Below are 24,307 nucleotides of genomic sequence, written 5' to 3' on the forward strand. Positions count from 1 at the left end.
TGTCTCATATAAAGTCCCAAAGGAAATAAGGGATTTCAAAGGCAGTGTGCTTTACAGGCCATGCCCCATATATAAAATCCCTTCCTATCCATATACTGCATTCACCAAGGGGATGGAGGTGTAATGCTTTTCAGCTGGTCTTCTCCAGTTTGCACCATGGTTATATTTTAACCTAATTATTTGAACTTTTTGAGACAATAGCCAGTCGTGCATGGGGATGGGTTGGGGGAGGTTGGGCTGTCTCCCTCTCACCTGTTCCCCATCCACCCATTAGCGGCCATGTGCCTCCAGTGTGAGGACACTAAATTAAGAGTGTAGGACTGCAGATTTAAACAGGGTGCTGTGACGTGGCTCTGCAGCTTTCACATGCGTTTGCAAATGTGTGTCAACTAAACCCCTGTTCTTTGTACCAAGAGACAGGTCTTATTTGGTTGGTGACAGACTGGAAGGTGAGTACATCAAACTGGGGGCTGGCTGACTTTCATGCACCTCTTACAATCCTTCAACCTCATTTTGTGTTTTGTTATAGGGATGGAGACGCCGGGCAACACCAGCTTGGGTCTCATCCAAAGTCCCACCTAGTCCAATATGTTTAAAGTCAGTCCTTGGTTCAGTTTGTATTCAAAATGCTACCGTGGACCAGTGGCGGCTGGTGCTCAAAATGTTTTGGGGGGGGGGGGGGTGGCGCAAAAAGAAAAATGTAATAGGTATTGCTTCGCGGCAAAAAACGCGGTAAAAAATTGCGTGACTTTGAGGTCATGGTATAGGCATGGCACAGGTGATGGTATAGGCATGGCACAGGTGATGGTACAGGCATGGCACAGGTGATGGTACAGGAAATGGTATAGGCATGGCACAGGTCATGATAAGGGCATGGCACAGGTCATGGTACAGGTGATGGTATAGGAATGGCACAGATGATGGTATAGGCATGGCACAGGTCATGGTACAGGCATATCACAGGTCATGGTACAGGCATGTCACAGGTCATGGTACAGGTGATGGTACAGGCATGGCACAGGTCATGGTACAGGCATGGTGCAGGCATGTCACAGGTCATGGTACAGGAGATGGTATAGGCATGGCACAGGTCATGGTAAGGGCATGGCACAGGTCATGGCACAGGTGATGGTATAGGCATGGCACAGATGATGGTATAGGGATGTCACAGGTCATGGTACAGGCATGTCACACGTCATAGTACAGGAGATGGTATAGGCATGGCACAGGCATGGTAAGGGCCTGGCACAGGTGATGGTATAGGCATGGCATAGGTCATGGTACAGGCATGTCACAGGTCATGGTACAGGCATGTCACAGGTCATGGTACAGGAGATGGTATATGCCCCCTTTCAATGCAGAGACCAGCGTACATGCCCCCTTTCAATGCAGAGACCAGCGTACATGCCCCCTTCAATGCAGTGACCAGCATACATGCCCCCTTCAATGCAGTGACCAGCGTACATGCCCCCTTCAATGCAGAGACCAGCGTACATGCCCCCTTCAACGCAGTGACCTGCGTACATGCCCTCTTTCAATGCAGAGACCAACGTACATGCCCCCTTCAATGCAGTGACCAGCGTACATGCCCCCTTCAATGCAGTGACCAGCGTACATGCCCCCTTCAATGCAGTGACCAGCGTACATGCCCCCTTTCAATGCAGAGACCAGCGTACATATGAATATAAATGGGATTTTATGTGATAGACCAACATAAAGTAGCAGATAATTGTGAAGTGGAAGGAAAATGATAAATGGTTTTCAAAATGGTTTTACAAATGAATATCTGAAAAGTGTGGCATGCATTTGGATTCAGCCCCCTTTACTCTGATTTCCATAACTAAAATCTAGTGGAACCAATTGCCTTCAGAAGTCACCTAATTAGTAAATAGAGTCCACCTGTGTGTAGTTTAATCTCAGTGTAAATACAGCTGTTCTGTGAAGCCATCAGAGGTGTAGCACCTTCCCCATAGGGCTTGCTGTGTAATTTCTTGTTGGGCCTCCTCTGATTACCTACAGACAGTCACTTAGGGACAGTTCACACATCCATCCTTAACTCCCAATTGCTTGTTACTCAATAAATAGTCCATGGGTTTTGGTTTTTGGTATGTATTGTGGAACTTGGATGGGAGAAGGAAATACTGGGATACTCCAACTTGAAATATATACAGTTTATAAGGACAACTCTCACTTGGCCTCATTAGGATACTTGTGGAAGCAGTCACACTGCTTTACCCACACTACTACAGGTATGGAAAGGGTAAAGTCTCCTTGCTCTCTCTCCAGTAACAGATTTGATGAACTACATTATCTTCAGGATACATACAGGTCACTGTAGGCAGAATCAGATCCTTTCCAGTGTCTACCTTCCATTCAGCTCTGCAGGACCTCCAGGTTCACTTCCTCTCTGACTCTATAGGCCCTCAGGTCAACTACCTGAGGCCGCATGACATCTCTACAGAGGAGGAGGTAGCCGCCCCCTCCCTCTGGGACTCCGCTCTTCAGCTGAAAGACCCCGAGCACATGTGCTCTTGCCATTTATACAGTATCCCAGCATGCACAGATGCACTTTCCTCTGCCAATCACCAGGGCTGTACTAAATGCCAGTGCACTTATTTGCCATGTTTCCTCCCACTGTCCAATATGCCTCCCTATTGGACCAGTGTCAAACACTTCAGACGAACTGAGTATCACCTGAGCACAATGAGCAGACCTCTCTAGCAGATCCTGCTCTCTGGTAGGCAGAGAACAATATAGATTTACCTGGCAATCATTCTGGTAAGCAGGAAAGATTCAAAACTATACTGTCTCTCTTGCACCTACTTGGAGGGTGCTGCAGAGGTTTTGATAAAGAACTTTAGTGAACAAATCAACATCATGAAGGCCAAGTTACACATCAGACATGTCAGGGATAAAGTTGTGGAAAAGTTTAAAGCAGGGTTAGGCCACGTAAGCTCTTTACCATGTGACCAGCTGTGTCCAATCACAGCTGGTCACATAGTAAATAGGAAGAGCCGTAGACCGGCTTTCCTCAGTTCACAAGTAGAGGAGAGCTGATCCGCGGCTCTCCTGACGGGGGGGGGGGTCTGCACTGGTAATCAGAGCATTGATTACCAGTGCAGAACCTTTGGGGGGGTTTCCACTGCAGCCACCAGGGATGCCCACCCGTGGCCACCAGGGATGCCCACCCATGACCACCAGGGATGCCCACCATGTCCACCAGGGATGGCAATCTGGGCTCAGGGAGCCTGCCAGTGGTGCCCTCCCCATCAGTGCTGCTCCAACATTGCCATCTATCAGTTCTGCCCACCAGTGCCCATCATTGCCATCTACCAGTGCCACCCACCAGTGCCCATTATTGCCCACCAGTGCCACCTATCAGTGCTGATCAGTACTGCCTATCAGTGCCCATCAGTGCCACCTATTAGTGCCCATCAGTGCCACCTATCAGTGCCCACCAATGCTGCATATCAGTGCTACCTATCAGTGCCACATATCAGTGCCCATCTGTGCTGCATATCAGTGCCGCCTATCAGTGCCCATCAGTGCTGCATATTAGTGCCACCCCATCAGTGCCTCCTCATCAGTGCCTGTCAGTGCGGCCTCATCAGTGCTCATCAGTGAAGGAAAAAACGTATCTATTTACAAAATTTTATAACATAAACAAAAAACTTTTTTTTTTTTCAAACTTTTCAGTTTTTTTTTATTTGTTTAGCAAAAAAGAAAAAAGCTTGTGGTGATCAAATACCACCAAAAGAAAACTCTATTTGTGGGAAAACAATTACATCAATTTTGTTTAGGTACATGTTGCATGACCGCGCAATTGTCATTCAAAATGCAACAGCGCTAAAAGCTGAAAATTAGCCCGGGCAGAAAGGGGGGGAAAGTGACCTGTAGTGAAGTGGTTAAAGTGTAAATCCAGGCATTCCCCCTTTTGAATCTCCAAATCTCTATTACTTTTTCAAGAACATTTTGCAACATTACTTGTTTCTTTTACCTTCTTCCTGTAGTGAGAAACATCTTTAATTACTCCCTGTGACGTAATCATCAGGCTTGTAAAATTCTTGCAGTAGCTGTTGGGAGGTCTGTTCCTATTGATGTAGGCACACCCCTGTAAGCAGGTGCTTTCTAGGGTTCTGTTGTGTTTTTCCTGTCTGTGTTCATGCTAGTGATCAACCAATATCGGTTTTTCGTTCCCGATACCGATATTTTGGTCAATGCATATCGGTATCAGGTGATATTGGCCGATATTTTCGTACATTTTAAAAATAATCTTTTTTTTCTAGGACAGTTACTCTTGTGGAGGGATCTGGGTGTCTCAAAGACCCTAAACCCCTCCTCTGCACTTTAAAGCATTCAAAATGCCAAGTTTGGCTGTTTTGAAGGCTATAATTTTTTTAATCTGGCGCCAGTACCCGAAAGTAATGTACTGACATCACTTTCGGGTTTTTGCATGGAGACCTGATCAGAGCCAAATGCAGCTTTGATCGAGTCTCCGGCGGCCGTGCAGGGGAGCCATGGAAGGCGGCGGGAGGGGGGACGTCCCCTCCCACTCCTTGTAATGACATCCGAGCTTCTTCTCAGCCGCATCGGTTTTTATTACAAGACAGTTGACCGCGGCTATGGACACCGGTCCCGGGGTGATGCCTCTAGCTGCAGGCATCACTCCGGTACAAGCACTTTCCTGAAATATCGGCAATACCAGTCACCTTGGTGGCCGATTACAATATATCGGGGAAAGTGCAGATCGGCCCTCGATATATCGGCTTTGCCGATAATCGGTCGATCCCTACTTCATGCCTTCAAGCTATTTGGGCCAACCAGGTGCAGTTGTTCCAATGTCTTGATGTTGCACTTGATGTGTCCTCAGACTGATCTGCTTAGCTGGGGGTAACTGAGCAGAAAGGGTTGATGCTCTTCTAGCTACCTTCTTCACGTTTCCGCTGCAGGTCATACCATATAAATAGGGCTCACTGGAATACCCTAGAGTGGTTCCTGGGGAAAGGTTTGCCATATGTAGCTGTCACTCTGCTTGAGTGAATTATCCCCTGGGATGGAGCCAATGGGAGCTCAGTCAGGGTTCTCAGGGGTTCTGGAGCCTGTGGACCCTCATGAACTTGTCAGTTATGGACTTTTCTGCCTTTATGAATTACTGCTAAATCGTGGACTTTAAAAGTCTATGGTCGCCTTTGGTGGATTTACTGCCTGTTATGGACTCATGCCTTGAAAGAATTGCTTTTAGACACTTTTTCAGCTGCCTTGTCACTTTATGGGGCAGTTGAGTGCTTTGTATTGGAAACTGTGTGGAAAATATCTTTGAGAACAGTTACTTGTCATTTGCAACTACCTCAGTAAAGGATCTTTGTTTGGTCATCTGAGTTGCCTGGTTGGAAGTCTCTCAAGGGGGGGTATGCATGGACTATCAAAAGAACAGGGCTCATATCTAGGAGACTGAAGTTAGAGAAGATACAGTACATGGGACTAATGAGTAGAATTCTGTCCAGAGGAAGCTATGTTGCCATTGCTAATGACTACGGTGTCCTTATCACATGCCAATGAAGCCAACCAGCCAGGAGATGGGTGACATGACCAAAGGGATGGTTACTCATTTAGTGAAGGGGGTTTTGTGCTTGGCTCCTTCACTAGTGGCCGGCTCCCCACTTTGTGGGATGGGATCCGCGGCACAGGGTACCTATGGACCCAGCCTGGAGTCACGGGAGAGAGAGACGTAGCGGGGCCCGGGAAAGAGAAAGCAAGTGCCGAGAAGAAGTGCATTTCCTGTATTCAGTACTAACAATTGGATATGTCACCAGGAGTGAAGTGACGAGATTGCTGAGTTGGTGGAGACGTAAATGCTCCGCCGTAGCGGCTCAGAAATGCTGCACAGCTGGTCAGGAAGTGGTGTTCTCTAAGAGTAGCTGTGTTCTGAGTGCTTAGTGTTAACAGTGTGAAGAGTTTGGTCACAGATTACAAGGAGTTAAACTGTTACTAAACCCAGGACCCTGCATCCACTATATCCGGTCACCCACAGTACACAGAACATGGAAATGTATTAATTTTAGTAAATATAAACTGCTAAATACCTTTTCTCATTAGCAGTATATAGCAGTCTTCTGACTTCTATCAGTGTCTGGTTAAAGCTTGTAGGAGACGTTTTCATTCTCCCATTATTGCTCTATAAGGCTGCAGGACCCCTGCCCCTCTGTCAGGACAGTGCTGATTGGCCTTGTGCTGATTAGGGATGGGCTTACCTTTGACTAGAACATCTGCTGTTCATGTGTTCGCAAATGGGGCGCTCATCGGGAAGTTTGCTCGTCGATGAGTGTCCCATAATGCACTGCTGATTGCTGATGATTGGCCAAAGCATGCACCTGACCTGTATGCATTGGCCAATCACAGCACAATGTCCTGTCAGAGCCATGAGTGGCCAAGGGCAGGGTGCCTTTGGCCAATCATGGCTCAGGGGCTAAGTCCACGCCCCACACTATATAAGGTTGCTGCTTACACGGCAGCCCTGTGTATGGTGTGTGACAATAGAGATTAGGCAGGTTCTTCAACATGACAATGAGATCACTGTCCTCCAATGGCCTCCACAGTCTCCAGATCTCATCCAATAGAGCACCTTTGGGATGTGGTGGAACGGGAGATTTGCATCGTGGATGTGCAGCCAACAAATCTGCAGCAACTGTGTGACGCTATCATGTCACTATGGACCAAAATCTCTGAGAAATGTTTCCAACACTTTGTTGAATCTATGCCACGAAGAATGAAGGCAGTTCTGAAGACAAAAATGGGGTCCAACCCGGTACTTGCAAGGTGTACCTAATAAAGTGGCCGCGGTCGGTGTACATTTAGGTAAATCTTGCATAAAAAAATGTACTGTTGTCATGGTTGTAAGCAGTGGCGGCCCGTTCATTGGGGGCGCAGGAGCGCCGCCCCCCATCAATGCGTCCGGTCCCCTAATCTACATGCAGGGCGCCGGACGCATAGATTCCAATGGGAGATTTTTTTTTTTTAAGCACGTAATTAGAGGCAGAGGCTCTAATAGGCTTCAAAAAAGGGTGAGCTTGGGGCGCAGAGCAGTGCGCCCTGAGCCCACCCAGTTGTGTGACAATAGTGAATTAATATTTGCCATTGTCAAACGGATCCTCCTCCCGGCCAATCAGGAAGCGGGTCCTGAGACCTTTTTCCTGATTGGCCAAAAGGAGAAGGCATCCTATTGGCCAAGAAGGAGAGAGGAGAGGGAACATGCAGCCGCCGCCGTCGCTGCCTGTCAGTCCCGCGGAGCAAGGTAAGTAAACTGGCACGGGGGGATATGGTGGTGTGGGCTGGAGTGATTAGGGGGGGGGTCCATCTGCCGGGGTCCATCTGCTGGTGTCCGTCTGCCGGTCTCCGCCTGCCGGGTCCTGGTTGTAAGCAAACAATTTGAACATTTTAACATGTTTGGAATGCTACAGCTGGCTGTAGATAGCACATACAATGAAGAGGTAACTTTTTTAACATTTGTTTGCAAAATGATCTAGCAATTACATATATTATGAAAGTGACATTTGTTTTTTTTTTTGTTTTTTAATGTCAAATTTTAATGTCTGACTGCAGAACACTTTTTTATTTACATGCTCCCTGCAAATTTATGCGGTCTGGTTTGCAGTCACGCGGTGTGAATCCAAGTTTTGGACAAAGAGGCTGTGCGACTTGCAATGCTATAGGCCAGGGTGTTCCTGCAGAGGTCAGCGAAAAGTCAGCACAGCGTAGAAAGCCGTATTTGCAAATGCTGAACTCCATAAAGAAAGCAGATAAAGTTATTTCAGGCACAATCTCAGAAGGACATATGTTACGTTTCTCCAGACTGGCAGCCAGTAAAATCACCATCTGTGCAGCAGGTGCACTCGGTAAAAAACTCCGCAGACTGACAAGACTTGGGCTGTTGTGGAGCTGAAGCCAGGTATTCAGCTGCTACAATTGCCTGCAAGTTAAAATATAACCAGAATCTGAGCTTTATATTCACCAGGCATTCATTTTAGAGGGATTGTCAACACACTGACATACACGGCTTTTTATGTGTGTCCTAGCTGAAAGTGGACCCCGACCCAAAAAATGAAGAGTCAAAATGTTCTATTTTCAGTTATGGCACCCTCTGAAAATATCTAGAATCTCAAGGCACCCCAATCCAAAATGAGGCTCCCCCATTTAACATCAGAGTATCAGACCCAAACCATTACATCCGAGTCCTTTAGTCCTCTCCCCTTTAACAAGTCCACAGTCCCCCCCCCCCCCCCCCTTAAAATCAAAGTCCTCAAGTCTGTTTTAAAAAATAAAAAATAGTAAAAAGGGGGAAAATAATATAAAAAAAAAAAATGAAAGAAAGTGGATAATAAAATATATGTAAATATTAAAATCAGAGTCCTCAAGTCTGTTATAACAAATATAATAAATAGTAAAAAGGGGAGAGGAATTAAGAAATTAAAAAAATGAAAGAAAATGAATAATAAAATATATGTAAATAATAAAATCTGAGTACTCAAGTCTCTTATAAAAAATAGTAAAAAGAGGGAATAAAATAAAAAATTAAAAAAAAAATGAAAGAAATTGAATAATAACATATATGTAAATATTAAAATCAGAGTCCTCAAGTCTGTTATAAAAAAATATAAAAAAAGTAAAAAGGGAAAAAATTAAAATTTAAAATAAGTAAATAAATAAATAAAATGAAAGAAAATGAATAATAAAAACTATGTAAATATATATTTTTTTAAACATACTGTCACTAGTCAGTGTCTCTGATCACCACCACATATGTCATATGATGACACTGTACTGCTCTGGTGACAGTATGTAAAAACAATTAATAGTGGAAAACAAAATACATTTTATGCAATTTCTTTATTTTAAAAAAAGTGTGACAAATAAATTACAACTTTAAAAAGCTTACTGTGCCTCTTACTAAATGCCTCAGACTGTCTGATTTCCAAAAAGGGGTCACTTGGGTAGTATTTGTGCTGTCTTGGCATTTTTGGGCCTCAAGAAATGTGATTGGCTGTCAGTACATGGGGATTGATCAATTTTCAAAATACATAACATGGTTTGTAGACTTTCACACAAACCAATTAATATACACTTACAGTGTATCCGGAAAGTATTCACAACTCTTCACTTTGTACGCCTTTTATTATGTTACAGCTTTATTCCAAAATGGATTAAATTCATTATTGTCCTTGAAACTCTACAAACAATACCCCATAATGACAACATGAAAGGAGTTTGTTTGAAATCTTTACAAATTTATTAACCACTTCAATACCGGGCACTTTCACCCCCTTCCTGCCCAGGCCAATTTTCCCCTTTTAGCGCTGTTGCATTTTGAATAATAATTGCGCGGTCATGCAACACTGTACCTACACCAAATTTATGTCATTTTCCCCCCACAAATAGAGCTTTCTTTTGGTGGTATTTGATCACCTCTGGGTTTTTTCCTTTTTGCTAAACAAATAAAAAAAGACCGAAAAGTTTGAAAAAAAAAAAAAATGTTGTTTATGTTATACAATTTTGAAAATAAATACGTTTTTTCCTGCACTGATGAGCACTGATGAGACTGCACTGACAGGTACTGATGGGGTGGCACTGATGGGGTGGCACTGATAGGCGGCACTGATAGGTGGCTCTGATAGGCGGCACTGATAGGCACTGATATGTGGCACTGATAAGTAGCACTGATATGCAGCATTGGTGGGCACTGATAGGCGGCACTGATAGGCAGCATTTATGGGCACTGATAGGTGGCACTGATGGGCACTAATGGGCACTGATAGGCAGCACTGGTGGGCACTGATGGGCACTGATAGGCAGCACTGATCGGCACTGACGGGCGGCACTGATGGGCACTAATGGGCACTGATAGGCGGCACTGGTGGGCAATAATGGGCACTGGTGGGTGACACTGATAGATGGCAATGATGGGCACTGGTGGGCAGCACTGATAGGGAGGGCACTGGCAGGCAGCACTGATGGGGAGGGCAATGGGGGGCTCCCTGAGCCCTGATTGCTATCCCTGGTGGCCATAGTGGGCATCCCTGGGCAGGGGAGGACTGGGCCAGGGGGTAGGAGGGCAATTGCCCCCTGGGCCACTTTGATGCCCCATAAAAAAGGCTGCACTGCTTCTGCTAGAGGCATGCCTAAAGTATTCCTGGTGAAGAGAAGTAAAAATTCCCCACCCCCCAGCATGGATGGTGTGGACTGTGTCTGAGCAGAGGCCAGTTCCATGCTCCACTGGAGACTCTTCTCCCCCAGCCAGCTCCAAGTGAGCTGTCCCAGCTCCCGCCAACCGCCCCCTGCTGGCCAGGTCAAGAACCCGGATTCAGCCGGTAAGTAGAGAGAAGGGCTTCATCTTGGAATGGGGGTCAGGAGGAGGACGGGAATAGGGAGGGTGGGTGGGGGCGTATTGCTGCACGATGGGCCTCTGGTTTGTACTTGCCCCCTGGGTCGAAAGTTGCCAGTCTGCCCCTGTCCCTGGGGTCATAGGTGGGCATCCCTGGGGTCATGGGTGGGCATCCCTGGTGGTTCTAGTGGCATCCCCCCCCCGAGGGTCTACACTGGTAATCAATGATCTGATTACCAGTATAGACCCCCCCCCCGTCTTGGGAGCCGCCGATCGGCGCTCCTTTACTCGTGCCTGTCAGGCACGAACTAAGGAAAGCGGATCAATGGCTGTTCCTGTTTACTATGTGACCAGCCGTGATTGGACACGGCTGGTCACATGGTAAAGAGCCTACGTCAGTAGGCTCTTTACTGAGATCGGAGATGCAGGGAGTCAGACTGACTCCTCGCATCACCGATCGCATTCTGGTCAGGATAATACAACCACATTCCCGCCGTCTTTTGCCTATAGGGCGGGCGGGAAGTGGTTAAAAATAAAAAGTGATATAAATCCCATGTACAGAAGTATTCACAGCCTTTGCCATGACACTCAAAATTAAGCTCAGGTGCATCCGGTTTCCACTTATCCTTAAGATGTTTCTTCCACTTGATTGGAGTCCACCTGTGGAAAATTCAGTTGATTGGACATGATTTGGAAAGGCACACACCGGTCTATATAAGGTCCCACAGTTAATAGTGCATGTCAGAGCACAAACCAACCCATGAAGTCCAAGGAATTGTCTGTAGACCTCCGAGACAGGATTGTCTGTATTGGGATTTTCTTTATCTAAGGCATGTAGCAGAATATAATTTTGCTTAAATTTATGATGAAATTTGATTTTATTGGATATGCTTTATGATGGAAGGCAGAAAAAATCATTACATATTCAGTTATTCACGCTGCTTCTATTTTAAAAAAGATATGTTAAGATGAACTCTAAAATAGGCAAATATTGTCTACATACAAAAGGCATAAATATTCTTATTTGGTGTGATCTGTGTATTTCTTCTAGATATGTGCAGTATTCCAGTATGAGGCTTTCCCTTTATGCAGGAGCTTCCTGTAATAAAGACCGGTCACTGCTGCTCTCTCTCCTTGTACAGGGTGACTGGTCTTGTCTCCGCCCCCTCCTGTAGTTTTCTGCAGGCAGCCTTTTATGGGTGGACCTTCTGGGCCCCTCCCACAGCTCTGCTTCCTGCACTGGCTATGTATAGCACAGTGATGATGTCACCACAACTGCTTGGAGGTAAAATGAGCAGACTTTCTAATGTTTGCAGCAATTTAGAATGAAGTTTGGTGCCTGGAGTGACTCCTAAACATCTTTTGGAGGAGGAAAAAAATGTAAAATGTCTTGAAATGATAGCAACATTGCTTTAATCAGATTTAATGCTCTGTGACTTGCAGTTTCGTCGAAAGAAATGGAAATCTATTTTTACACTTTTTTTCTCACCTGCTGTGCTGCTTTTGGGCTCTGCCAAATTTGTGTCAAGGCACGAAAATCTTTCTTTTTTTTTTTTATTTTTGCGAAGAGTCAGGGGAATATTTTCAACGGTAAAGACGAGGCTTGTTTTTCCTGTTCCAGGGAGATACCTGCTTCATGAGAACAAAGTTCCAGAGATTTCATCGTTCAAAGAGGAAGTGAAGGTGATGTGTCAAGATTCCTTTATTGTCTTTTGTCCGACAAATAAGTGACTAATAAGTGAAAATATGTTGAATGAAAAAAGAATTTCAGCAGAAGTCTTGGAATAGGTTGCTTCCGTTGTAAAGGAAGTTTAAATGATGTATTTGTAAGAATCTCATTGTCACGTTCATGGCTTGGAAGCTATCGTATATTTTCAGTGAAAAATCTTTTTTTTCTTGTGGTGTTTACTTGAAAGTAAAGGGCCATACACACTATAAGATTTTCTGAAGACTTTTTCCTTCAGATTTACGTTTTCTATGTAGTGCAAGGGCCTGCCAGATTGCATACAAATTGAAAGTGTTTAGGTTTGACCTCATATTATATGGTTTTGGTAAATCTAAAGGAAAAAGTCTTCAGAAAATCTTATAGTGTGTATGGCCCATTACTTATACATTTTTAAAGTTTTATATACTTAGTCATATTTTCATAAAGATATTTCATATATAGATATAAAAGGGCTCCCTCTAGTGGCTGTCTGTATGTAAGAAAGTGCAATGAGCATAATGGCAATAAAAAACAATATACATTATATTACCAAAAGTATTGGGATGCCATTACATATACATGAACTTTAATGGCATCCCAGTATTAGTCCGTAGGGTTCAGTATTGAGTTGGTCCACCTTTTGCAGCTATAACAGCTTCAACTCTTCTGAGAAGGCTGTCCACAAGGTTTAGGAGTGTGTCTGTGGGAATGTTTGACCATTCTTCCAGAAGCACATTTGTGGGGTCAGGCACTGATATGGCCTAGGCTCACAGTCTCTGCTCTAATTTTTTCCAAAGGTGTTCTTTCGGGTTGTGGTCAGGACTCTTGTGCAGGCCACTTTTAGTAATATAGTGTATAACCAGTATATAAATAGTATATAACCAAAAGTATGTGGATACCCATCCAGAGGTTTCCAGTGAAGGGTACTGGTAATGCTATAGCATGCAAAGACATTTTAGACAATATGCTCTTCCGAACTTATGTAGGCATAAACAAAGTTGAAGTTGGGTTCTTCTACTTTTTCTCTACCCTTCTCCGTTTACCCAATAGTATACAACACACCAATAGGGGAAAGTAATGCAAATCAATGGTAGAAATGATAATTGCAACAACACAACACTAGAAGTACAACTCCTTGGTGCCCAACCTGCAACCCTTTGATATATCATGTGCCGACCTTGGACCCCAGCAGTCTGTTGTGGGAACATTGATTAGAGTAATAGCATTAATCTCTACTAGCCTCATGTAACATGTTCCCAGGTTTGTATTTTCTTCTCCAGCTAAACATATTGTATGTTCACACTCTCTGACCCTCATTTCCTCTATTACATTATGTGCTGTTCTTTGGTGATGTCAGGTGCCGCATTTGAGGCCCCCTTAGCTCCTAAGTTGACAACCACTGGTATGACCACAAAATAAAGTGAATTTAAAAAACGTTTGTTCTCTTTGCCACCTGTGAAAGGCCGTCCATCAACACACCAGGTGGGTGGTGAATGACACTGAAAGCATTAAATTAAACTATTCCAGTTAGACAGTGCTTAATATGCTGGTATACCCAGGTATATTGCAAGAAAGGTACAGCTAACTACTTGGGCCTAGTGTCAAACTAATAGTTTTAACTAAGCACCGCCCAGTAGGCATACAGTCTGCCAGAGGTGGAGCTCTTCAATTTGTAAAGGTATCTTCAGAAAGTGTCAAGATCAATTAAAGCGGAGTTCCACCCTAGTTATACATTTTTTTATAAAAATACCCCCGGGACAGTCAGGGCTAGCACATTCCACAATGGCTAGCCTCTGATCTGTCCCGGGTTGCACTTACCTTTCAGGAGAAAAACTTACCTTGAAATTGTCTTCTCCAGCGCTGCCATCTCGGGTGTGGGCAGCTTGAAGCCAGCGCGATCCTCTTCCGCGTCCTCTTCGGTCCTCTTCCTCCTTCTTCGGTCCCACGATGCACTGCAGCGGCCCCGACGTCACTTCCGGGTCGCGCGCGTCATCCCTCCACAGCTTCTGGGCATGCCCAGAAGCTGTTTAGAAGGGAATGACGCGCGCGCCCCGGAACTGACGTCGGGGCCGGTGCAGGCGCAATGATTCCTGGGAGCGATGACGTTCAGCTCCCAGGAATCATTGCAAAAGCCAGGAAGTGACGAATCGCCGTGGCCGCCGAGGGGAGGAAGAAGGAAGCAAGGTGAGTATATTTTCTCTAAAAGGTAAGTGAAAAAAAAAAAAAATTGCGATTATCCATTTGTTTTTCAGGTGACCGGGAGCGAGAAGATGGAGGTAAGTATACATTTCGGGTGGAACTCCGCTTTAACAATGAAAGAAAGCTCCCTGCAACCAAGTCATGTACCTGGATGCTACCAATTAGTCCACCTTAGTTTGGTAGGTGGGGCTAAGTCTGTCCATGGATATGGCCAGCCATGTTTCTCCCTCTCCACTGCTGGATGGTCTGGCCATCAAAAGCTGGGGGGACAATAGGCAAGATGCAGTGCAGCCTCAAAATGCTCAAGCTGTGTGACTCCAACCTTAAAGGGACTGCTGGCCAGGCTATACTTGTAACAGCTTGGGCAAGGTGCTTTGTCTCTTCCAGCATGACTGTGTCCATGTACAAAAAGCCAGCTCCATAAAGACATGGGGGTTAATTTATTAAAACTGGAGAGTGCAAAATCTGGTGCAGCTTTGCAAAGAAACCAATTAGCTTCCAGTTTTTTTTTTTGTCAAAGCTTAATTGAACAAGCTGAAGTTAGAAGCTGATTGGCTACCATGCACAGGTGCACCAGATTTGCACTCTCCAGTTTTAGTAAATCAACCCCACGGTTTAATGAGTCTGTCTGCTTGAAAGTCTCCCCAAAAGAGTGGAGGCTGTTATGGATGCAAAGGGGGAAGGGGGAGCTCCATACCAAAGCTCATACAGACTTAATGATCAGTTGTCCACAAGATTTTTGGCACATGGTGTACTTTACAGGCCCAACTTAACCACTTAAGCCTCGGAAGATTTTACCCCCTTCCTGACCAGGGCCTATTTTGCGATTCGGCACTGCGTGACTTTAACGGACAATTGCGCGGTCGTGCGATGCTGTACCTAAACTAATTTGACGTCCTTTTTTTTCCCACAGACAGAGCATCAATTTTGCAAAAATAATAATATTTTTCTCATTTTTTTTTATATGAAATTCCCCAAAAAAAAAAATGTAAAAATCAAAATTTTTTAACATTTTAGGCCAATTTGTTTTTCCTACATATGTTTGGTAAAAAAAAAAAAATCGCAAAAAGCATATTTTGATTGGTTTGTGCAAAAGTTATTGTGTTTACTAACTAAGGGAAAGATTTTTGATGTTTTTTTTTAACGAGTAATGGCAGCGATCTTTGATTTTTTTGCGGGACTGCAACATTGCGTCGGACAGATCGGACCCTTGACTGACATTTTTGACACTTTTGGGGTTACCAGTGACATTACTGCAGTAATCAGTGCTATACATATGCACTGTTACTGTAAAAATGACACGGGCAGGGAAGGGGTTAACTTTATTTGAGAGGGAGGGGCTAAGTGTGTCCCTAGGGGCGTGCTTCTAACTGTGATTGGATGTGGCTTGAGGTGTAAGAACAGAGATCAACGATCCTGCATAGCAGAACCGTATGATCTCAATTCTTACACAGGGGAGAATGACAGGCGGCTGTGTTTACATTAGCCGCCTGCCTTTCTCCCGGGGTAACGAACAATCGCGAGTGACATCGGGTCCGCCGGGCACACGCGCAGGGGGGTCCGTGAGCGAGCTGGAGCGCGCCTCCAGCGGTGCGCGCTCGCTCCCTAGAGCCTCACAGGCTAGCGACGTAGACCTAGTTCGTTGTGAGGGGCTGACTGCCGACGTAAATCGTCGTTAGGAAGTCGGCAAGTGGTTAAAATCTATTGCCACAACTCTTTTTTTTGTTTTTAGTTCATTCTTTTTATTGGTTTTTAATAATAAGGGAGTTACAAGTATTTGAGTGTTGAGCAAATTAGAGGCAGAAAAGACAAAGCATTATGGCACTATAAGCACATTACCGTTCCAACAAGGTACAGAGGTTGAGTACATAAATCAGGGATTTAGAACTCTTTCCTTTTATAGGGAAATACTGAGCTGTCCTGGGTTCCTGGGTTCAAACCCCTTTTGGGGACAATACCTGCATGACTTTGTATGATCTCCTCTGGGAATGGGGGTTCTACTAAGAGATCGGGTGACATTCAATGGCCCCCAAAAAATTGCATGTTAAAAAAAGTAGGTTATATGTAATCAGGCAAAGACTTGCCAAATACTACTCGGTAAAAGCAAAAAGTACTTCCAATTTTGACCACTGCTTATGAATAACAGGCCATTTACTGTCAATGCTGGTCTGTCCTTTTGGAAATGGTAGTTGCCTGACTGTTATGTCTACTTTCCCTGCACCATCCTGGCTGTCAACACACCTCAAGCAGCCTCTGAACACAGAAAACTTGCAGCAGTTGTGTTTTGTATGGAGCAGTTATGACATGGTCAGGAGGAAGAATGGCCTTGCAGAGGGCAAAGGTCTAGTAACCAGTATTTGTGAAGGAGGCCATATTGGAAGAGGTACAAGGCTTTGCTTCCTGTTAAAGCTCCCCCTTTGATCACTGGCCATCTGATGATGGTTGAGGAAATTTTCAAGTATTCAACTATTCAGTAGCAGGAGGGGTGTAGGAAGCACAGATCCAAAGAATGAATAAAACAGAAGCAGGGAGATCCTTGCATTGCAGGTCTTCAGGTACAACTTCCCATGCAGCAAGGAGAACAGCGAGCTGCACAGTAGTGCATCACCAAATCTCACTCCAGATCTGGTGAGTTCACAGCAGCCTGGAGTGTGTGTAAATATCACAAGCCAACTGTTGGCAAATGTTTGAAAGGAAATTAAAATGATTAGATAGCTCCACATCTACCTGGTCATCTTCAAGGACCCCATTCACATTGGAGTCAGAGCAATAATTCTAGGCCCATTATTCATGATTAGTTCTAAACTGATGACCTGCAGGGGCTTTTAAAACGTCACCTAAGAAAAATTTAGGGTACAGTAGTTTGTCGCCATTTAACCACTTAAGCCACGGAAGATTTTACCCCCATTCCAACCAGGGTTTTTTTTGCGATTCAGCACTGTGTGATTTTAACGGACAATTGCGCGTTTGTGCGACGCTGTACCTAAACGAATTTGATGTCCTTTTTTTCCCACAAACAGAGCTTTCTTTTGGTGGTATTTGATCACCTGTGCGATTTTTACTTTTTGCGCTATAAACAAAAAAAGAGCGTAAATTTTGCAAAAATAACAATATTTTTCACATTTTTTTATATGAAATTCCCAAAAAAAAATGTAAAAATCAAAATTTTTTAACATTTTAGGCCAATTTGTTTTATGCTACATATGTTTGGTAAAAAAAAAATCGCAAAAAGCGTATTTTGATTGGTTTGCGCAAAAGTTGGTTGTTGATTGGTTATTGCGTTTACTAACTAAGGGAAAGATTTCTGTAATTTTTGGTGTTTTTTTAACGCGTAATGGCGGCGATCTACGATTTTTTTTTGCGGTACTGCGACATTGCGGCGGACAGATCGGACCCTTGACTGACATTTTTGACACTTTTGGGGGTACCAGTGACATTACTACAGTAATCAGTGCTATATATATGCACTGTTACTGCAAAATGACACTGGCAGGGAAGGGGTTAACTTTATTGGGGAAGGAGGGGTTAAGTGTGTCCCTAGGGGCGTGCTTCTAACTGTGATTGGACATGGCTACTGGTGTAGGAACAGTGATCAACGGTCCTACATAGTAGAACCGTATGATCACTATTCCTACACAGGGGAGAATGACAGGCGGCTTGTTTACATTAGCCGCCTGCCTTTCTCCCTTCACGGCAGACGATCGCGAGTGACCGGCAGACATCGGGTCCGCCGGTCACACGCACGGACTTACGAGGGAACGGGCCGATCGGGCGCGTGCCTCCGCGGGCGCGTGTTTTGCCCGCTATTGGCTCACAAGCAAGTGACAGGCGAGTGACGTACCCATACGTCACTTTGCCTGGCCGGGGCTGACCGCCGCAGTATATGTACTTGCGGCGGTCCGCAACCGGTTAATGGGGGCACACAATTTTTGGCTTGACATGTTTGGTATCTATTTACTTTGCGCATCACCAAAAATGTGGTAATATAAATTGTATGCCCTTAAATGAACTTCGGTGTATTTCTTATTGAAAATTTGTGCTTGAGCTAATATCATATAACATGATAATGGAACTACCACTATCTTTTTTTTGAGGGTTTCTGCTTCCTGAAAATATAACATTTTATGGGGGGTTGTAACTAATCTTCAGGCCGAAATTGATGTTTCAAAAAAACAAGGAACAGAGGGTGCACAAACCTAGCGCATTGTAATAGCTTTATTACTGTTAAAAGAACAGATGTATACTCACAAATAACACCTGCAATAAGGCACATTAAAGTTCACAATGTACTTGAAATGGCCTGGTCATCTAGACAAGTCCCAAGTGTGAGACGGCCTTCCAAAACGGTGAGGCGCTTCGAGGGTAGATCCCCTCTTCCTCAGAGTTTCGAACTCCCCTCGAAACGCATCAGCCTTTTGGAAGGTCTTCTAGCGGTTGGGACTTGTCTAGATGACCAGGCTGTTTCAAGTACATTGTGGACTTTACTGCTGATGTTATTTGTAAGTATACATCTGTTCTTTTAACACGAATAGAGCTATTACATTGGTGATGTGCTAGGTTGGTGTGCCCTCTGTTCTTTGCTTTTGCAGTATTCCTTCTGGGTTTCCCTGACCCGTTGGGGGCAGCAAAGCCGGTGCAAATATTTGATTAGCCGAAGATGTCTGATTGACTTTTGCCAATGCACTTCTCTCGAGCGCAGGAGATTGGTCTTTTTTGTGTAAATTGATGTTTGTACAGTAAATATATGATCTATTATGTGAACATTTTATACACATGTACAAGCCCATTAAGTAAAACATTGTAAAGGGAAATAATGATGTGCGTTAAACCAAAGCTACCAAGCAGCATTGATCTTATGCAATTCTTCTTAATATAGGACATATTCTGGCTGTTACCGGTAAATGCATGTTGCCTTTTGTCTGAGAATTTATGGCATTTCTTCCTTAAAAAAAAAAAAAATGATAACTCAGTATTCACTTCATTAGTATTTTTTGCCATAGAGCGCAATTAATATAAACACATACAATCGCTACTAGTGCTGTGGCATGCTCAGGGAGCGTCGAAGTGGGTTTTAGCAGATCAGAAACAAAAATTGCATAAGTGGCATATAAAGCTGCCTTATGCATACAAAGTTACCTTCAGGGTTCTAATAAATTCATAAAAAACTTTTTTTTTTTCCATTGCACAAAAAAAAAGTATCATCTCCTGGCAGGCAATCACTTTAATTAAGAGGATCACCTAGAGCAACACATGTCCTTCAAAAACTTACGTTATTTTTTTTTACTTTTTGAATTTCAAAGTTTTGGTGGTAAGAGTGGAATAGCTGAGTCGCTGAACCTCAAAAGAATTTGTAAGCTTTCATGACAGTGACAAAACCACCGTGGTGCCTTCTTCATAAGAGAAGAATCTTAACTCAGCCGGGGAAGAAGGGGATTTAATACGCATAGCCGGGAGCAAGTGTTTCCTCCAAAGGTCAGGAAACTTTATTTAGTGTGAAAAAAAGAAACGTTTGGAATATTAGAGAAACTGTGATTTACAAGGCTCGTTAGAGGCTGCTAAAAACGATGAATTAAACATGTGATTAGCTTTTAATTAATAATGGATATCATTCATAGAGTGGTTGGATATAAGAGGTATTACAAAAAAAACACTTCTTTTTGGGGAATTTTTCTTGAGTCATCAACATAAAAAGTTATAGAGGCAATGAAATATCTTCACAGTGAGAAGGAACTCTGCTTACAAATATTTGTCTAATATTTAGAAATAGGCAGAGATGTATAGTAACTAAGTAGAACTACTTCACTACTGTACTTAAGTACCGAAAGGCGGTATCTGTACTTTCCTGGAGTAGAATTTTTTTCTCCTACTTCCACTTTTACTTCACTACATTTTTTCAATGATTTCAATACTTCTACTCAAGTATTTTTTTTTTGTGCTGCATAGTTACTCGTTACTATTATAAAAATTACCACTGCCAGAACAGTAGATGGCAGGTTTCATGAAGCTCAAAACATGTGTATTATCAGCGCATACGAAAATAAATGCTACTGTATGCATAAATAAAAGCTGCATTTGAAATAATAAAAAACAATATGATGATCAAACTTTTGACTTCTTTCTTTAATAACTACCTAACACAGTACTTCTACTTTTACTTTCAGTACTTGAGTAGCAATTTTTTTTTCAAAACTACTGGTACTTTTTTTTAAAAAAACTACTTGCAATACTTAAGTACAAAAAATGTTGAATACTTTAGTACTTCTACTCAAGTCACTTTTTGATCGAGCACTTCCACTTCTACTCAAGTCACTTTTTGATCGAGCACTTGTACTTTTACTCAAGTATGGGTTTTGAGTACTTTATACAACTCTGGAAATAGGTTTCAGAAAAGCGTACCATTATAAGCAGAGGGAATTAATGGTACGACCCATTAAACATGTCAGATATCTCATAAAGATTATATATTTATTATTATTATTTTTTTTTTTTAAAAAAGCTCTCATGAACAGATGAATAAAAACACTGGATAATCATTTTATTATACTTTATACAAAAAAGTCCTATGATTTTTTTTTTGTGCCTTATACAAAAGTATATCAGAACAAAGTGCATATGCTGGTTCTGGTCTGATACGTTTCTTCTTCAAAGCATCTTATGCAAATATGAGAATCATTTCATGGTTATAAAGAATATGAGAATCATTTCAATGAAGAAAGTTATCAACCTATGAAAAAGATCAGTCTGGTAGTACGGATCATCCAGTGCAGAGCGGTGAAGAACCAAAAACCAAAAACCCAATCGACACCACTAAAAGGACTACAACTGATTCAAAAATGTAATCAACCTGACCGCTGTATCATTTTTCTTTTGTTTTCGGTTGCTATGTACTAAGTGCTGCCTATTGTCATTTATATTTGATTGTGTATAGACTTTTGGTCTTTAATATATTTTTCATACTAATTCAATGGTATTATTTATCTCTGGAGCAACTTCAACCACATGACCTTTTATTGTTTTTTCCCCCTTTCTATGGGTTACTGCTATATTCTTTTCCTTTTTGTTTTTTTTTTCTCTGTATTGCTTTGTTCAGAACTCTCATCCATTCGGTATCAAGCATTAACCACTTTGTATTTTGTAATATATTTTGCATTATGCTGTAACTCAATTACCCCGCTGGCACCCACCAGCTCTGTACAGGAACTTCACTTCTATCCGATTGTTGTTGCATGTCTTTACTTGATATACAGTATATGGCTGTAGATTGATAGAGAACTGTTGATTGGAATGATGGAAACGTACCCTCTGTTTCTTTTCTATGTATTGTTTTTTATTCCATTGTATTAAAAACATTTTTTTCTTCTTTTTTTATAAAGAGATTATACAAAAATGTAACCAAAAGAAGCCATGGAGCCTTAAAGCAGAACTTTATCCATAAGGGGAAGATCCACTTTTCCGCTTTCTCCCCAACTCCTCTCCCACTTTTGGACATTTTTGTTGGGGGGAGCGGGTATCTAGTTTTAATAGGTACCTTCTCCCACTTCCACTTGGATCACCTAGGAATCACAGCAGGCTTCCCAGTAAACATGCTGGCAACGAAGACATAAAAACTAGCGAAAAACCGGTCTGGGCGAGGACAACTCTGGATCCCTGGACATCTAAGTGTCCTTTTATTCAAAGTCTGCAGCAACAGTATTGTAGCTCCTGATTTTAACATTTTTGTTGGGGGGGGGGGGGGGCTGAAGATTCTCTTTAACCACTTGCTGACCAGGCCATAGCCGAATGATGGCTACAGCACGGTCAGCTAGTTCTGGGAGGGTGTACAATGACGTCCTCCTGAACTCGCGGTTCCTCGCGGTTCCAGGGGCGCTCCCTGGGGAGCGCCCCTGGAAGTGTTCGAGATCACCCGGTCCTCCAGATCCAGGATTGGGGTAAAGAGCCAATGACAGCGGCCCTTTACCACGTGATCATTCCGTCCAATGATGGAGCGATCACCAGTGCATGTGCGGTTCAGCTCTCTCCTCTCCTCACAGTGATCGATACAGCGTGTGAGGAGAGGAGGGAGACTGCAGCAGCGTGAGTGGGCTGGATCTGAAGTGCCCACACTGCTGATCTGTGCCTCATCCGTGCCTCATCTGTGCACAATTCATGCCTCATCTTTGCTCATCCATGTCACATCAGTGGTCATCTATTCCTCATCCGTGCCCATCCATGCCACATCAATGCCACATCAGTGCCATTCATGCCACATCAATGCCTATCCATGCACATCTATGCCATATCAGTGCTCATCCATGCCCATCCATGCCACATCAATGCCACATCAGTGCCTATCCATACCACATCCATGCCACTTCAGTACTCATCCTTGCCACATCCATTCCACATCAGTACTCATCCATGCCACATCAGTGCCTATCCGTGCCACATCAGTGCTCATCCTTGCCTCATCCATGCCACACCAGTGCTTAGCCTGTCACATCCATGCCGGATCTATGCCACATCAGTGCTTATCCATGCCACATCAGTGCTCACCTGTGCTTCATCCATGCCACATCAGGGATAATTCGTGCCTCATCCATGCCACATCAGTACTCATCCGTGCCTCATCTATGCCACATCAGTGCTCATCTGTGCCACATCCATGCCACATCAGCGCTCATCCATACCTCATCCATGCTACATTAGTGCTCATTCGTGCCTCAGACATACCACATCAGTGCTCATCCGTGCCTCATCCATGCCTAATCCATGCCACATCAGTGCTCATTCGTGCCACCTCAATGCCACATCAGTGCTCATCCGTGCCACATCAATGCCACATCAGTGCTCATTCATGCCTCATCAATGCCAGATCAGTGCTTGTCCGTGCCTCATTTGTGCCACATCAGTGCTCATCTGTGCCCCTACAGTGCCCATCAGTGCCACTACAGTGCTCATCAGTGCCCTACAGTGCCTCACAAAAGTGTAATAGGTAGTCAGGAAATCGATGTGTAATTGATGTCCCTAGGACACCTGACGGTGCTCCTTGCATGTTGGGCCTCTGTATGTGGCCAGGCTGTGAAAAAGTCTCACACGTGTGGTATCCCCATACTCAGGAGGAGTATCAGAATGTGTTTTGGGGTGTAGTTGCAAGTATGCATATGCCATGTGAGAGAACTAAACTGTTATTATGACAACTTCAAAAAACTCCCCATGACTCATACTAAATACCTTGGAATTTCAATTTCCAAAAAGGGGTCATTTGGGGGATAATTTTACTGTCCTGGATTGCTAGTGTCTCAAGAAATGAGATAGGCCGGCAGTACATCAGGTGTGATCAATTTTCAATGATTGGCACCATAGCTTGTAGAGTCTATAACTTTCACAAAGACAAAATAATATACACTGGTTTTGGTTATTTTTACCAAAGATATGTAGCAGTATAAATTTTAGCAAACATTTTTGAAGAAAACTTACTAATTTGCAAATATTTATAACAGTAACATGGAAAAATGCATTTTTTTTTAAAACAAAACTTTCAGTCATTTTTCATTTATAGCGCAAAAAATAAATAACCCAGTGGTGATAAAATACCACCAAAAGAAAGCTCTGTTTGTGTGAAAAAAGGACAAAAAATTAATATGGGTACAGTGTTGCATGACTGAGTAATTGTCATTAAAAATATGAGAGCACTGAAGGCTGAAAATTGGCCTGGTTAGGAAGGGAGTATGTGCCCAGTGGGCAAGTGGTTAAATATTACAAGATTGTCCAATATTTCTATGATTGGGTGAATCTTTTGTTGTTTCTTTTGGTTCCATTTTTTAAATCAGTTGTAAGCTTTTTAGTAGTGTAGATTAGGTTTTTGGTATAAAAGTCACCACACACTTCAGATAGGCAAAGAGGTTGATAGGCCTTTCTCCTTATGATGGTATTGTTAAAGGTGGAAACTAACCACCATAGGGGAGCCTCTAATTAATTAGAAGGGGGGGGGTTCTTTGCCAAATAAAGCCTAAATCTTTTGAGTGACATTAGGACATTGGTGATGTCAT

This window comes from Pelophylax lessonae, assembly GCF_965119305.1.
Source record: "Pelophylax lessonae genome assembly, chromosome: 3".
Lineage (NCBI taxonomy): Eukaryota > Metazoa > Chordata > Amphibia > Anura > Ranidae > Pelophylax > Pelophylax lessonae.